The sequence below is a fragment of the Ambystoma mexicanum genome, chromosome 14 (genome assembly GCF_040938575.1).
Source record: "Ambystoma mexicanum isolate Mex_15411 chromosome 14, UKY_AmexF1_1, whole genome shotgun sequence".
In the NCBI taxonomy this organism is placed as follows: domain Eukaryota; kingdom Metazoa; phylum Chordata; class Amphibia; order Caudata; family Ambystomatidae; genus Ambystoma; species Ambystoma mexicanum.
Window position 1 is genome coordinate 93,945,349 of NC_090940.1, and position 16,426 is coordinate 93,961,774.

Below are 16,426 nucleotides of genomic sequence, written 5' to 3' on the forward strand. Positions count from 1 at the left end.
CGAACCTTGACTCAACAGTCACAGCAGAATTGTGCCCAGCACTCCTGCAACCAGTTTGGGTGTATAACATCACATAAATTACAACCAGACACTTCCAAATCACAGATAAAAAGACATTCACATTCCAATCTTAGAAAAGCCATGATTTACATGTATAATGAATTGCTGTGACTTGTCACAGTTGTGGATAGCCATGAGTGTAAAGTTACAGAGGAGGACACCTGTGAGTAAAATATTTGTCTTCCCTTAGATGTGAGAGAACTTGATGGGTTTCAAGATGGTGGTTGGGTCGATAACTAATTGATAAGGCTTCATATTAGACTGGGTTTTGCACAGAGCCTAGGCCATAAAAGCAGCATTAAAACATTGAGATACAATGAAGGGACAAGGGGAAAGGGGGCATAGTTGAGATGGAAGAAGAAAATATGGTGCTCGGTCATGTTCTCTTGCATAATGCCAATATCGCTTGTTTATTTGGGTGGTGTTGTTGGTACGAGTTTCCATTTTAATGCCAAATTTCCTTCACCCGTGAGACCCCTGACACTTTTTGCTGGACTTGTGGATTTTTCTGAATATGTTCCTGGGTGAGTTGGAATCGTTTTCCCCACTCATCCCTTCTTTTACTCAGACTATGGGAGTCATTTTTGTGTCGCTCCATACTTTATGGAGTCATGCTTTTCTCCAACTGTATAAGTATCTGTAATTTACGTTTGCACTGTGCAGCACTTTCTGTGCAGTGTTGCTGGGGAGCCCCTTGGCCTTCCCTTTTCATTGTATTCTCCTTGTAAGAACACATGTTCCCAAGGGTAGGAGGATACTGGTTATCCTTTCTACATGTTACATTGTCAGACCAGCACACACCACCTTATGTGGAGTGCTGAGGGATTACACTGTATCTCCTTTCTCAATGCTCCTTCAACATTTGTGTTACAGTGACAAGCATACCAGAATGGCTGGTGGCAATGAACGTGTTCTAACAACTTTTGTATAATTTGTACTTGCAGGCTGTGCTCACAGCAACAGTAATGCACAGAAGGGTTACTATTGATCCAAAATAGTGACTGTTTCCTTTTTTTGTCACTTCTTGGTCCATCTTCTGCCTTGCAGGATGGGGAGGAAGGTACTTTTGTCTTCAGCGGGAATCCTTTGAGAAGACCGCCAAGGCACCAGTGTGTCTGTGAGGACAGGGAGAGGGACTGATCCTGAAACTCTGCTGGTCTTTGTCTTCTAGCATGCCTGCCTGGAACCAGTTCCAATTGAGAAGCTGGCTGTCCCGAAAGGACAGCCACCCCCAAGGTTTGAATGTAGCATGAGTGCTGATTGGCTGGGTTCCTGGATAAGAGGGTGGATTCCTGGTGCACAGACAGAGCTGACAAATGAAAGAACAATGAGGAAGAAGAGGTGAGATGCCCGCAGCCACTTCCAGATGACCAGAGAGGCCTTCTGTGCAACTGCAGTTGTGTGACCCCCCCCTCCAAGCGTTTGGAGAACTCCAAAGAGGACAACTCTCTCCCTTAGAATGGTGGGACCAATCAGTCTTGAGACAACCTTCATTTTGCGCCATCCCACGACGAGCTGTGACATTCCTGGGCTGCAAACCGCCAATAACCTAGAACCTGTGACCATTGTGCAGTGCACAGTCTTCAAATATCGAATCCTCCCAAAACTTGGTGGACTCCTTCCGGACCCCCACAAGCAAGATCCCACTCACTGAAGTCCCCTCACCAGAGTGCTGGACCGAGAAAGCGAGACAAATCGACCGGCCGACGACCATTCTTCATCTGGTATCCTGAAAAGGGCGCCAAAACCTCATAGCCCCGAGAAGCTTTGAAGCATCCTTTGCTGGGAGCCTCTTCACTCAACTTCTGCTGCAAGATCCACTCCAGTGTGCCTTCTTTCGTCTGCCTGACCAAGAACCCAGTGAGTGGGTCTGAGCTGCTGCATTGTGGAGGCATTTTGATGCAAAAACTTCTTCACTCAGCAGGTACTGTGAGACTCCTGGTAGAATTTACCTAGAGTTTCTTTGTTGCTGGAGTGCTGATTTGTGCGTTTGGGAGTTAGTCCAAACACGTTTGCCTAGGCCCAACCCCTGTGTGTCTTCAGGGATCCTTCTCCCAAGTCCCAGCCCCTTTTTCCAACAAAGACTGTTACTTGCTACAGAAGACTTCCTCTGGAACTTTTGAACTCTCTACAGCTTGTGCCTAACTGTTTTGCCCTCCAATCTGACTCTGAGACACTCGTAGCTAGATAGGGATGGAATTCTGAAGTGCTTGGCCTCTGAAAATACTGCAAAGTAGTTACCTTGTGTCGGCTTTCTACCTGTAACAGTAAGTATTTTACTTACCTTTTGAATTGCATAATGCCATTCACAAAGTATACATAGTGTGTTACTGTGATTATTGCCTTGGTTTTTATATGTTTACATAACTTTAGTGTGCCAGTGTTTCTTTTGGCCTATGTGTATTGTAAGGAAGGCATGGTATCAAAGCAAGACAGACACAAGCGATCACAGTTCAAGGGTGTTTATTAAAGTGTAAAAATGGGTGAGCTAAACGCCTAATCTAAACCTAAATCTAAGATGGGAGCAAGCTACGACCATCAAATACTAAGAATACCGTCCAAGTGGAGTCCAGTCAAATAAAAAGGTCCTATTAGTAAGAAAACCTATATCCAATCCTTACCCCCATGCTACAAAATAGTGTGGGCTAGTGTTCACAAGAAAGTGTTCACAAAATGATCAGTCAGGATGTTATGTACGGGGTCTCTCTTCCCCACATTTTTTGCACGGGACAAGGCAGGACTCTTGAGCACAGCACACTCCTGGGCTTCTCCAGCACAAGGTTACAGTTCCTTTTCTCGATATCAGGACCTTCTGTGTCGAAGTCTCTTTCATGCAAAGTCCCTTGCTTCAGAGGGCCGGATATGCCAAAACCAACAAAACAAACAGTTCCTTCTGGTAACCTTCACATTGGGTGATTACTCTTCATCCTTGGATCCCCCCCCACAGCCAGGCTCTGATCCTTCTTTCAACGTTCGCCTCTCAAAGCACTTGCTAATTTAGACAGAGGCTTCCAAAGGGCGATCGGGTCTCGCTGGGTCACTGTCATTCTATGGCAAGAGCATGCCCCACAATATCCCTCAGTCAAGTTCACACCTTCCACAGTTCACAATTTCTAAATCTCATCCAAAAGCAGGGGTTCCCGTCCCCTAGCTTTCTCTTGGCATCCCTCCGTCGGGTTCACATTTGTCACAGTTCACATTTCAACAAAAAGTCATTCTAGACCGCTTAGGTTCTTCACTTTACCCAAGTCCAGGGTTTCAGCCCCCAGTCAGGCTTCACACAGTTCATTCATCACAGTGTTTTGGGGGTATCAGGGTTCACCCCAATTTGTAGAGCTCATGTCTGCCTCCACAACGCGTCAAAGACATTTGACTGTAGAAGGGGTTTGGTTTCACCCTTGTATGACCACCTTGACACCTCATGCCGGCCTCCCCTAAGGGGTCTTGGTACGTGTTGTTTCTCCGGGTTTGGGAGAGGGGGCACCAGCCAGACACCTTCGAATGAGCGCCCACATGGTGCCGGACCACTATCTCTGGTGCCAGTTTCACTCACAAAGTTCCCAAGCGCCTCCCTCTTGCTGGCTCGGACCCTGCTCCCAAAAATGAACTCCAAAAGTCCACCAGGGTCTCCTTCCACCAGATTATGGACACTCTCACAAAGGTCTCCCTCTGCCGGGTTCAGACACCTCTCACAAAGTTCATAAAGAAGACTTCCCTCTTCCGAGCTCAAGTCTCTGCTCACACCTCACAGTTTTCAAAAAAGGTTTTGGGACTTCCAGTCCCAGAATGCACAGTCGGGAATTTGCTCCCACTTCTCAGCTCCCCAAAATGGCATTTGGCTTTGGGAGCTGCAGGAGCTAAAAGGGGGTATAGTTCTGAGGTCAGGGTTTCCTCTGCTGACCCTCAGAGACCTGGTTTCGCCTGACTGGCCCAGGGGAGGAGTCTTGCTGTGGGTACTGCCACGCAACCCCAGCTGCCCCTAGAATTGCCTTCTGGAAGTACAGATCCCTCTGCACAGTGCAGTCTCCTCTGGACTCACAGGGCCAGTGTCAGGGCGTTTTTCTCCTCCTCCAGGTCTCCCAGGGTCTCTACAGCTCTTCTGGTCTTCCCCTGGCTTCCTGCACCTTCCAGCATCTCCAACTCGCTCAGAGTGTGCTCTCCTGCTCTGCCCAGTTACCATTATCACCAGGAATTTTCCCTTTTGTAACAAGCACCAGCAGGCAAATAAAACGAAAAGCCTTAACTATTGCGTAATAGCAAAACAAGAAATAGTAAGAGTGCTTGCAAAGGGTAATGCAATAGATAAACCCCTATTTCGGGGAAAAAAGGTCAGAATATAAATCAATTGTTACGTCTAAAAAGGATATTTACTGTAGGAACAAATGGGAGTCCCTGGCCTCTGCACTCAACTCGAGGGATTATGTTACACTCTGGAAGCTGGTGTCGAATGCGGAGGTGAGAGGAAATGTAGAGATCCAGTGTAGTAGAAATACAGAGACATGGCTGGACCATTTCTCTTTGTTATATGTGGGAGAGAGGGAGGAGGAACCTGTAAGGACCATCACGGCCATCCGAGAGGATCCTGAGGGACTTTCATTTAGCATCAAGGATGTGGCAATTACCATTAAGTCGCAAAAGGCTGGGAAGGCAGCAGGCCCTGACAAAGTGCTGATAGACCTATATAAAGAAGAACCATCTATCTGGGCCCGATCCTCCGGAACCTCTTTGAAGCTTGTGTTATTACTGATTCTGTCCCCGAATCGTGGCAGATGGCAGAAATTGTGCCCATTTGTAAAAAAAGGGAGGAAGGAGTGCACCGCAAACTATTGCCCAATTTCATTGTTCGATAGTGCAGGTAAAATCTTCTCCAGGGTACTATTAGGGCAAGTACAGGCATGGGCCTCATAAAACTAAATTATAGGCACGCTTCAGGCAGGTTTCCAGAGGGGGGTAAGGGGGGGCGATAGAGTAGGTCAGAGCTTCCACCTCTATAACATTATTCAAAAGTATACTGTCCTTAGGAAGATGAGACTTTATGACACGTTTGTGGATCTTAGGATGGCCTTCGACTGCGTCCCACGGAATCTGCTATGGCAAGTCTTACAAAAAAGAGGAATGCCAATGAGATTATTAAGGGCCATTAAATCCCCTTAGAAAGAGAACAAGGCTGCAGTCTGAGTGGGCCTGGGGGCGAGGTCACTGATAAATTTGATGTCACCAAAGAAGTAAGGTAGGACTGCCCCCTGGCTCCTCTCTTGTTCTGTATTTTTATAGAGGAAGTGGTGAAACAATTGCTAGCTAATGGCAAGGACCGGCCAAAGCTGGGCAATTTGAGATATCTTAGTCTGTTCTTTGCAGATGATGATGTGATTCCATCGACCACCCACGAGGGATTAAAGCAGTAATTGTTTGCTTTTTTGGAAATATGTGAGGAGTTAAAACTATCTTTGAACACAGAGAAAACAAAAACAATGGTCTTCAGGCCCAGCTTTGGTAAAATTGTGAACCGTGGTTTAGTGAGGGGGGATGCCACTAGAACAAGTAAGGCATTACGATTACTTGGGCACACGCTTCAGTGATAATGGTAACTGGTCCAGTTAAACTGCCAGAGCTACTGTCACATTAGAAAAGTATAGTGGTGGCACCCATGCTTTCTTAAACAACCACAGCAGGGGTGCCATTTCCCATGCCTTGGATTTATACAAAAAGCAGGCTACGGCAACCGCCCTTTTCGGAGCAGAATTATGGGGGTTTGCAGACCTGAAGCCATTGAGAACGGTGGAAAACAAGTTTCTCAAGAGACTATTGTGTCTCCCTTTATCTATGTCCAATGCGTTGTGGCATCTTGAACTGGATTTATGCCCAATTGATGTAATTGCTGCAGCCAAACCAATTTTCTATTGGCTCCGGCTTTGGGAGACGCCCAAACTTGAGTCTTATACGGCGGATATGATCCATTTTATGAGTCTCGAGGGAGCGATGAAATTGCCATGGCTGGCGCATGTCAGAAAAAGCCTCTATGATTTAAAATGAGCAGGAAGTATGGACCCAACCATACTTGTTGATTAATAAACTTAAGTCAAAATGTATATAGGTAAAGATATGTGGGGAATTCTACAGAGGACGCATGGTTATAGCATGCAGGAATCTAAAGTCTGCACCAGACTATGGGGGTCATTACGAGTGTGGAGGTAGCCATGGCGCTATTAGCGCCATGGCTAGCCCCATACCGCATACCGGGTCCGGGTTTCCTGAATGGGGAAATACCGGGCCATTCCAGCCTTGGAGGACCCGGTATTTCCCCATTCAGGGAACCCATCCCCATTCCCATTCCCATTTGAGCCCCCATAGGGCTCAATGGGAATGGGGAGGGAGCCAACAACGGGCCCATAGCTCCCTGGTCTGCTAGCCGGGCTGCTAAAGGCACCTGGTTTTACAAGGCACCCCTTTGCGGGTCCCGCGAGCAGACTCGCAATAGGGTAGTAAGGGGTTAACAGAGCCGGCACCATTACCGTATCAGTCAAGTCAGATTTTGGGTTCGAAAAATATATGGATGGACCAACCCTCTGCTTGCTCATGCACTTTTTATTAATTTCAGATTGGGTTTACTGTAGGTGGCAAAATTCACTGCCTCACGTAGGCCAGGAAACAAGTGCACCCCCCCTCTGTCTAATGCAAGCAAGAAAACTGTTATACATTTCATTTTTTTTTGCCCCGCTACTTGGGGATTGAGAAAGTTATACTTGAATCCCTTAATGAGAGCAGCTGGTGTACACACAGTCATTGCAGCCTTGTAGCTACGTTAGACAACTGATGACTGTGTAATGTTTATAAATTGTCAAAATGTATACACAGGGCCTGAGTGTTGAAGCCTAAAATGTGAGATGCTGCTTTCATGATAAGTGATGACTCTGTATTTGATTTTAGGGAGGCCGCGAGTTTTCTGTTTCATGATCCACTATTGGTTACTCTCCCACAGTGGAGTACACGTTTTGTTAGGTTTTGTAAAGGAAATGCTTTGGTACAATGAAATATTGAATGATGCTGTGGATTTTACAAAAGGTCTAACTAAAATATTAGATGTTTTTAGGATTATTGATGATTTATATTTGTACTTTGGGGGGGCTGCAAGCTTTAAACTATGATTTGTAAGTGGTCACTCCCCCCCTAGCCACCAGGACATTGGTTTACGGGGGCAGTCGCAAGCTCGCGACCAAGATGGTCGTTCCTCTTGAGCTCTGCGAGTCGCTTGCTGACAGGGGGAGGCCGACCACGGCAACTGCCACGTGTGCCACAAATCTTTGCAGCAGGACACCAACCGGGAATACACTTTGCGAGCCAGTTGAGCAAACGACAACTCTGGGGGGGAGGCCACAGCACGTCCCTGCGGCAGCGCAGTCTCTGATCGGAGAGAACGGCTGGAAGCACCCAGAAGCAAGGAGGGATGAGTGCCGATGCTGCAAGGCTGGGAGGGGTTCCTCCTGGAGTGCTGGCGATAGCTTGGTGGGGGAGCCCTATACTGGTGAGCCACTGGATCGGATCACGCTCTGCAGCTGGGGCGAAACGCCCTAAAATGATGGGGGAGGAGGGCGAGCCATGGGACTGGTGGTGCGCTCGGAAAGAAGCTGACAGCCCAGGGCCCACACCTCTGCAACTTCAAAAGTAGGCCTGGTTTTCCCTTGCTGCCTGGGAGGCAGGAGCTGTGGGGTCAGTGGGGGCCCCATTGCTGAGGAACAAGTGGTGCCATTTTCTGGAAGAGGAGGGCCTCCTGGGATGGCTGCAGCCCGGTTCACCCGACTGCTGTGTAGCGTGAGCTGCTGACAACCCCTTGGGCTTGAATCCCATCTACACAGGAGAGTGCCCCCACCCCTACAGTCCCAACTCCCATTGCTGGCGAGCGCCTTGGATATCGGCGCTGAGGGGCATATCCTGTGGCTTCACAGGGAGTGCAGAGTTGAACTACTTGAAGCACCTGACGCTATGGTTGGAATGTTGAGGGGGGGCAAAAGGAGGCCCCCTTAGCTGTAGCACTGCATGGCAAAGGGAAATAAGCAGCGATTCCGCTTGCCATTCTCCCAGAAGGAGGGCCTGAGTAGTAAGGGAGAGAGGATGCCATCACCCAGAGACACCCCAGGTCAGGCAGGCCCCAGTGGGACTGGTGCCAGCCTCCTGAGGGGGCACATGCATCGGAGCTCAGCCTGGTGCTGTCTGAAATGAGATCCGGATTTGAATCCATCAACACCAAGCTAGATGGAATGGCATATAAGGTTGATCGCATGCAGGAGAGCATCGAGAAGGAGAATGGCCGGATATCTGAGGCAGAGCACACAGATTGGGGGTCCTGGAGGACACTTTCGGAGAAGTGACACAGGCGATCTGCACGCTGCAGAGTGAGGTCAAGACCATCAAGAAGATGAATGAAGATTTGGAGTCAAGATCCCGCAGGAATAACATCCGGGTGGTGGGTATTCCAGAATCAGTCCCACAGCAAAATATGGTGATCTTCATGGGAAGGTTAATCCGGGAAGTAGTGCAGGCACCCCCATTGTCATTGCAGTTCTTGATCGAAAGGGCGCATCAGTGTCTCAGCTGACTCCGAGGTTGGGCCAAAGTCATCGCCAGTCATTGCTCAATTGCTGAATTACAGGGACTGGGACATGTTCCTTCGCAGAGCCCGGCAGCTTGGTGATTTGTTATACAATAACACCCGGGTGTCGCTCTACCCTGACTTTACCCCATCAGTCCAGAAAGCTTGTCTTTCTTTCCTGGCAGCAAAGCGCGCCCTGCATAACCGGGATATACAGTATGCTATGCTGTATCCATCCAAGCTGCTGCGAGTTCTCCATGAAGGCAAGTCGCACTTCTTCATTGACCCCGGGGTGGTACATGACTTTCTTGAGATGCTGCCGAAGGAGTGAGGGGCTATTCCATCCAAGAATATGCAGGGCTGAGGTACTACTTGTGGGAACATGCAGTGTGTGAATTGGGAATGGACAGTCCGGCAAACTGGATAGTTATGCGACTTAAAGGAGAGAAGTGGGGGGATACCCTGTCAGTTGAGGCGCTGGACTCGGGGTAACTTGACCAGTTATGATGATAGTACGTGTTGTCCAAAGGAATGACGAGTCTCACTACTAGGTCGAGATGCAGTGAGTATTTATTGGCAAATGGTTGCGACACACATAGCACTTGTGGTGTCCATCACGTAAGCGCATCACACTGACATAGGCCTTGCTGGCCTCACAGCTGCTATACAACACTACCTTAAATCAGGACAACACACCAGCATTACCTAATACGCCTAGATAAAGACTGCTTGGTCGAAACACGCGTCGGCACTCGTCATGTGATTGACACCACAAAAGGCAACCATTTGACAATAAATCATCATAGCATCTCGACTAGTAGTGAGACTCATCATTCATTTGGACCACACGTACTAGCATAACTGGTCAAGTTACCCCAAGTCCAGCACCACAACCAACAGGGTATTTCCCCCCTCCACTTCTCTCCTTTAACTCACAATATGGGTCTACTGGAGCATCATCCCAGGGGTACTCAGTGAATGTCACCATGACAAATACCAACCTACAGAATCAGATAATCGCAGGGATCAATTTTTCCGAAATGCTCTGAACACCACTTGCCCTGCTGGACAAATTTGAATATGGGCAGGCACAGTCGGCGGGTTTATGATATGCTGACCCATGTAACCAAATCGGCCAGAGGCTGAACTCTTGTTTATACAAGGGCTTCCCCCTGGAGGCAAGTGGAGTGTGTGGGCCCCTTGGGTGGCAGAGTCCGGCTCCCCTGGGTCGTTGCTCATGTCGGCTTATCAAAGTGAATTGCGGAGGGGGCAGGAATGTTTTGCTGCTAGTTGGGGGAAGGCAGTGTGGGTGGTGGGGTGTAATGGGGGACAGTTGGGATTTGGGGGGTGGAGGGAGGGGCAGGAAGTGGGAAGTGTTGAGGGTTACATTTGAAAAATGATTCAGGTCTCTTGTGAGCAAGCCATTCTTGTGGGAATGGGGGTACAATGTCGGAACCAAGGGGTATGGAGGCCGGGCTAAACGGTTTGATAAAATTGGGTGACTATGGTTTGTGGCAAAATTGTGAGCTGGAACGTGCGAGGGTTGAACAACCCGCGGAAAGCTCGAAAGGTTGTTCATTATTGTGAATGACATGGTGCCAAGGTGGTTCTCCTACAGGAGACTGAGAAACCTGAGGGTGTCTCACTGTCTGAACCCTGGGAATCCCTTTCTCAGGTGGCCAGGGCAGGGCCATCACCCTTGGATCCAGACCCTGGGGGTGGACAAGTGCGGGATGATCACTGGAGTGAAGGGTCCTCGGGAGTAGGATAGGGGCACCCAATGGCGAGACACGCCACACCCTACCGTATGACACCTTTTCCCCCATCCTACCAGTAGGGTATTTAGAAAATCAACCCCCCCCCCTTTCAGACACTGACACTTTGCCGCTCACAGCGAGTTGTTCGTGCGATGTATTAACACCTTCCTACTGACATTCCCTCTATTACCATACACAATTTCAGAACCCATACCGTTACCCCCCCCCCCCAATACCAACAGATACCAAACCAGAAGCAAAGCATAGAAGAACCGGGAGAAGGAAAGAACATATGCCACCCCATGCCCTACAATAACCCATTTGTACCCAACACTACAGGCACCCCCTTCACCCTGACGAAAACCCACATGGGTTTTCCAGTAATCTTTGGGAAAAGTTCTAATTCATCCACGTTGGTTTTCCCTAAAACCACTGGGACGAGGAGGAGAGACATTGGGAGAATAGGGATTACCCATAGGAATCCCAGGGCCATTAACTCCTATGGACAACCACCATGTTGTCCCACTAACAAGGACAGTCAGGGTCAGGCTTTCCCTTCCAACCACTCACACCTTGATCCAATCACTACTTCCAGGAAGTATAAAAGGCGGGGCAGGAAAGCTCACTTTGAGTAAGTTTGGGATGCTGGAAGGTGCAGGAAGCCGGAGGAAGACCAGAAGAGCTGTAAAGACCCAAAGAGACCTAGAGGAGGAAACCGCCCTGACACTGTCCCTGCGAGTCCAGAGGAGACTGCACTGTGCAGAGGGAGCCGTACCTCCAGAAGGCAAGTCCAGGGGCATCTGGGGTTGCCTGGCAGTACCCAAAGCAAGACTCCTCCCCTGAGCCAGCCAGGCGAACCCAGGTCTCTGAGGGTCAACAGAAGAGACCCTGACCTGAGAACATTATTTACATTTACATTTATTTATTTATATCGCGCACAATGGACCCTGAGGCATGATGGCGCATACAGACATAAAAACATCAATAACATAAAACAAAGAAAAGGCAGAAAGCACTATATGGACGCAAAACACAATCTCCCGATAGAGCGTATGGAGTCTAAAAGACCAAAAGACTGTAATGGGTCCGATCAGCATAAATTAGAAATGTCCGTGCATCCTCAGAGTATTATTTTACAATCCGAGCAATCTCAGATATGCGAGTAAGGTGCTAAACCCACAGCCCACTAAAACACAATCACTTGATTGCTGTGAGCACCAGTCATTCAATTCGATCCTGCGTAGGAACTTCAGGTCTGACATCCTGACCACCCCAGGCCCAGTTCGTTGACGTAGCCAAGCGAGCACCTTGTTTCGCAAAGCTTCTCTATGCTCTTTTCCATCCAACCTCTTGATGTTGGAAATCAGAAAATTCCTTTGGTCCATGACAAAGGTTTTGGTACGCAAATTGTCAATATTAGGAATTTTGAGATTTCCTTAGGTGCGAACTCCTTAAGGTCACTTGCTTAGATTTGGTGATCTCCACTGAAGTTTGTTTGGCATGAGATTGAGTAGGATTCTGTTCAGGGAGAGGGTGATCCTCTCGTGGTAACTTGCCCTTCATCTGCGAAGGCAAAACTGGGGTGGGGGAATCTGTAACAGCTGTTTGGCACCCCTGATGGACGCCATATTGGTGACGAGGAGTTTGCGAAGATTTGTCCATTCCTAAAGGTTCAAGTTCTGATTGAGTAATCTTTTGATGATGTAAGGATAAGGGGATAAGTGTATCTAAGCTTAATGACGCCACCCATCTCTGAAGGTCTTCGATGAAAGTACAGGCTGCAAGTTCCCACATCATCTGATCCCTCAAAGATTGCCAGGATACTGGTGTCTTGGTGTCGACCCGCCCCTTATCTAAACTAAGTACTATATTTTCCCCAATTGGTACTCCATTTAGGGTTTGTGGACTTTGCCCAGCCTGGGCGTCCTTTGGGATGTCACATTCTGAGTGACCCAAGACCAAATTTGTGGGAGGCAGCCTTTCCCTCATTGCTGAATCAAGGGAGTTGGCCATCTTTCCCTGTAGGGTCTTAGATAACAGTGGACTGGAGCAGGCGCCTTTAACGTCATCTTTTGGGTCGTTCCTAAGATCTTTACTAATAAGTAGAAGTTTAGCAAAAGAAAGTTGTTCTTGCTGGAGTTTCTGTGTCCTTTTGGCACTTAATGCCAAAACTTCTGATAACCTATTACCACTCCTGTGAGAGGCAAGAGGTGATGAGCATGGGAGAGATTCTGCCCTTCTCGAGATGTCATGCTGGCTGCTAAGAAGACCTGACCCCAGACTGGGGGCAGTTTTAGCTTCCATTGGTGAGTGTTTCCGAACTCATGCCTGCCAGTGTGTATAACCTTATTACTGGCGTAATACTGCAGTTCACTGCGCTTTTGGTGCAGCCAACTTCAGTCATACACCCCATTATGGGCAGACACTTTAACAGAAATGTAATCTAATCTACAGCCAGCAGTAGACCACTTACCCGCTGCTGACCTGTCTGTACCGAGCACAGAGCATGGAGGTGGAATAAATGCTCTGCATGCTCTCTCCAGACTGGACAGCAGCCTTCCACCACCAAAACGCGTTTGCATGCGAATGTGGCAGGGGCTGCGGGACTGAGCGGCTCGGAACAGGGGGGGGGGGCTATGGCTTAGGGACATGAAGCTGCAGAAAGGTGCAGAGGGGACCACCGGAGCGCTTCACCAAATTGCCTCGGTTGCCTCACAGCCCGACCGCTCTCCTCTCTGCTCCGCCGTCACCTCGAGGAAGGTTAGAGAAAGGGACCCTAGAGCAGGATAATCCACGTCAAGCTGCGCGGCCGCCTCTGACACAGACGTCCCGATTCCGGCACATAGAGCATTCCCAACGCAATTCCAGGCTTTGAGTGGACATTATCCCCTTGTAGCTCCTGAAGCTCCCAATGCCAAATGCCATTTTGGGGAGCTGAGAAGTGGGAGCAAAATCCCGACAGTGTATTCTGGGACTGCAAGTCCCAAAACCCTTTTTGAAAACTTTGAATTGTAAGAAGAGACTCAAACCCGGCAGCGAGGAAGTCTTCTTTGTGAACTTTGGGGTCTTGAGAGGGGTCAAAGCCTGGCAGAGGGAGATCCCTTGTGAACTTTTGGAGAAGGGTCCGAGCCCAGAAGGGGGGGATCTTTGTGAACCCTAAGAGGGGTCCAAGCCCGGCAGAGGGAGACCCTTGTGAACTTTGTGAGTAAAACAGGTACCAGAGCTAGAGTGGTCTGGCGCCACGTGGGCGCTCATTCGAACGGTCTCTGCCTGGTACCCCTCTCCTGAATAAGGAAGGTAATAGATTGTTGAACTACAAGTACCAAGAGGCCCTAGGGAAGGCCGGCGTGAGGTGTGAAAGTTGTCATACGAGGGTCAAGCCAAACCCCTTGTTCAGTCGAAGTCTTTGATACATTGTGGGGCAGATGTGAACCTGACTGCGGGATGCCTGCAAATTCATTGTGATGTGTGAAGCCTCACTGGGGGCTTTAGAGAAAGCCTGCTGAAACCCCAGACTTAGGTAAAAGGGAAGAACCTAAGGGGTCTAGAATTACTTTTTGTTAAAATTTAACTGTGGCAAATGTGACCCTCACGGAGGGATCCCAAGAGAAAGCTAGGGGAAGGGAAACCCTGCTTTCTGATAAGATATAGAAATTGTGAACTTTGGAAAGCATGAACCCGGCTGAGGGAGGCTGACATTGAGCGAAGGATCGGGGCCCGGTTGAGGGAGATTCTAAGGTGAAGAGTAATCACCAGACGTGAAGGTTACCAGAAGGGACTGTTTGTTTTGTTGTTTATGACATATCAGGCCCTCTAAAGCAAGAGACTTTGCATGAGAAGAGACTTAAGCACAAATGGCCCTGATACTGGAAAAGGAACTGTAACCTTGTGCTGAGAAGCCCAGGAGTGTGCTGTGCTCAAGAGTGCCGCCTCGTCCTGTGCTTAAAACGTGGGGAAGGGAGACCCCAGCCATAACATCCAGACTTATTCTTTTGTGAATGCTTCTTTCCTTTCTTGTGAACTCTATCCCACACTCCTTTGTAGCATAACAGTAAGGATTGGCAATAGTTTCCTTTGTATTGGCCCATTTATTTGACTAGACTCCACTGGGACTGTATTATTACGATTTGATGGTCGTAGCTTGCTCCTATCTTAGATTTAGATTAGGCGTTTATCTCACCCATTTTTACAGTTTAATAAACACCCTTAACTGTGATCACTTGTGGCTGTCTTGCTTTGATACCATGCTTTCCTTACAAGACCCACCTGGTTGGTGGGGCGAATGAGGGGGTTGCCAGATCCTGGGGGACCTACAGACACTATACATCCTATTCCATGTACTCGGCAGGCGTTATGCTATTGATACACAAGTCACTTTGATTTCACACAACGAAAACTGCAGTTGACCCGCTGGGGGAGTTTGTGATTGTTTCAGGGAGCTGGGCACACATACTGGTTAAGTTTGTGAATATCTATGGCCCCCAACATGGACGACCCCTTCTTCTTTGAGTCACTCCTATCTTGGTGCCATAAATAACAGCATACTAATATTATATGGGCTGGGCATCACAATGTTATCTTAAACCCAGAAAGGGACATATCCACGGGTGGTGCTCGTCCTCTTTCCCGGGCTGCGGAAATGGCGTGCAGAGTTGGTGGATGTCTGGCGGGTGCTAATCACAGAGGGTAGGGTGTATTTGTTCCACTCGTCAGTCCATAATACTTCCTTGCGCTTAGATTACATTTTGGTAAGCCCGCTCCTGGTACGTATGGCAACTGAATGCTCCCTTCTCCAGAGGACGTTGTCAGACCACCAGCCTGTTCTCTGGACCATAGATACGGCGGTGAAGGCGCTCCTAGAGGCTTTGAGGTTTAAAGCCTCTGCCCTGTATGATACAGTGTTTCGGAGTGAACTGCTTAGCCTTGTTCAGTTGTATTTTCAGGAAAACCTGGGATCAGTGTCCACAATGGGCTCGGTCTTTAAGGTGGTCCTACACGGAGGGTGCATGTCCTTGGAAATGGGAGTGCTGAAGTTGATAGAAGCAGAATAGTCAATTAAGGGCTATGAGAGCAGAGCCGGGGAGGTAGGGGATGCCGACTCTAGGGCCGAGTTGTGCAAAGCATTAGACCGATTCAATAACATGGCAGATCGGGAGGTCAAATATCTGGCACAGCCAGTGATGGCCCGGCGGTACAGGGAAGAGGGCAGGCCTTGTCGACATCTGGCGGCAATGCTTCATCGGGAGGGGTGCTCCACGGACATAATAGCTGTACGCACTGCGCGTGGCCATGTGGTGGTGGAATCAGACACCATCTTGGAAGCCTTTCGTGAATATTATGAACAATTATATGCATCTAAGGGAACCTTGGCTGAGGAAGACCTAGGTGGGGTTCGTGGAAGAAGCATCCCAAACACGTTAGCACAAGAGGTGGTCGCATCATTGGCTAAACCACTTACTCAACAGGACATTTTGGTGGCAATACGAGCTTTGCCCACCACAAAGGCGCCGTGCACGGATGGTAGAACGGCAGAATTTTATAAAGAATTGGGTCCAGGGGTAGTTAAATACTTGCTGTCTATGTGGGAGGAGGCGATGGAGGTGGGGTGGCTCCCCCTCACAATGCGTGAGGCAGTCGGGACTTTGACCCTAAAACCTAAGAAAGACCCCCATGATCGTACTGTCAGATTTCTTTATTGAACCTTGACACCAAGATCTCTGCCAAAGTGCTGGCGGACCGGTTTCTCCCGTTCGTGTCAACTCATTCATACAGACCAGTCGGGTTTTATTCCTGGTAGGTCGACTTCGTTTAACTTCAAGCAGACCTTTTGCTATACTAGCCCAGATTGACCCTAAAGCATACGTGGTGGTAGCACTGCTAGATATGAACAAAAGCATTTGACTCGGTTGAGTGGAGTTATTTATTCGTGGTCTTGTGTCAGGTGGGCATCCCGGAATACTTCTTGAAGGCAGTGCGACCATTGTATTTGGGGGCGAACGCTCGAATAGGGTTGGGTGGTAAG

At 48.7% G+C, this 16,426-nt stretch overlaps 1 protein-coding gene across 2 annotated transcripts in view; it reads right to left on the reverse strand.

Annotated features, from left to right (window-relative positions):
* Positions 1-16,426, reverse strand: part of EXD2 (exonuclease 3'-5' domain containing 2) — a 286,183-nt gene that overhangs the window by 1,935 nt on the left and 267,822 nt on the right. The gene's annotated exons all lie outside the window — the stretch shown is intronic.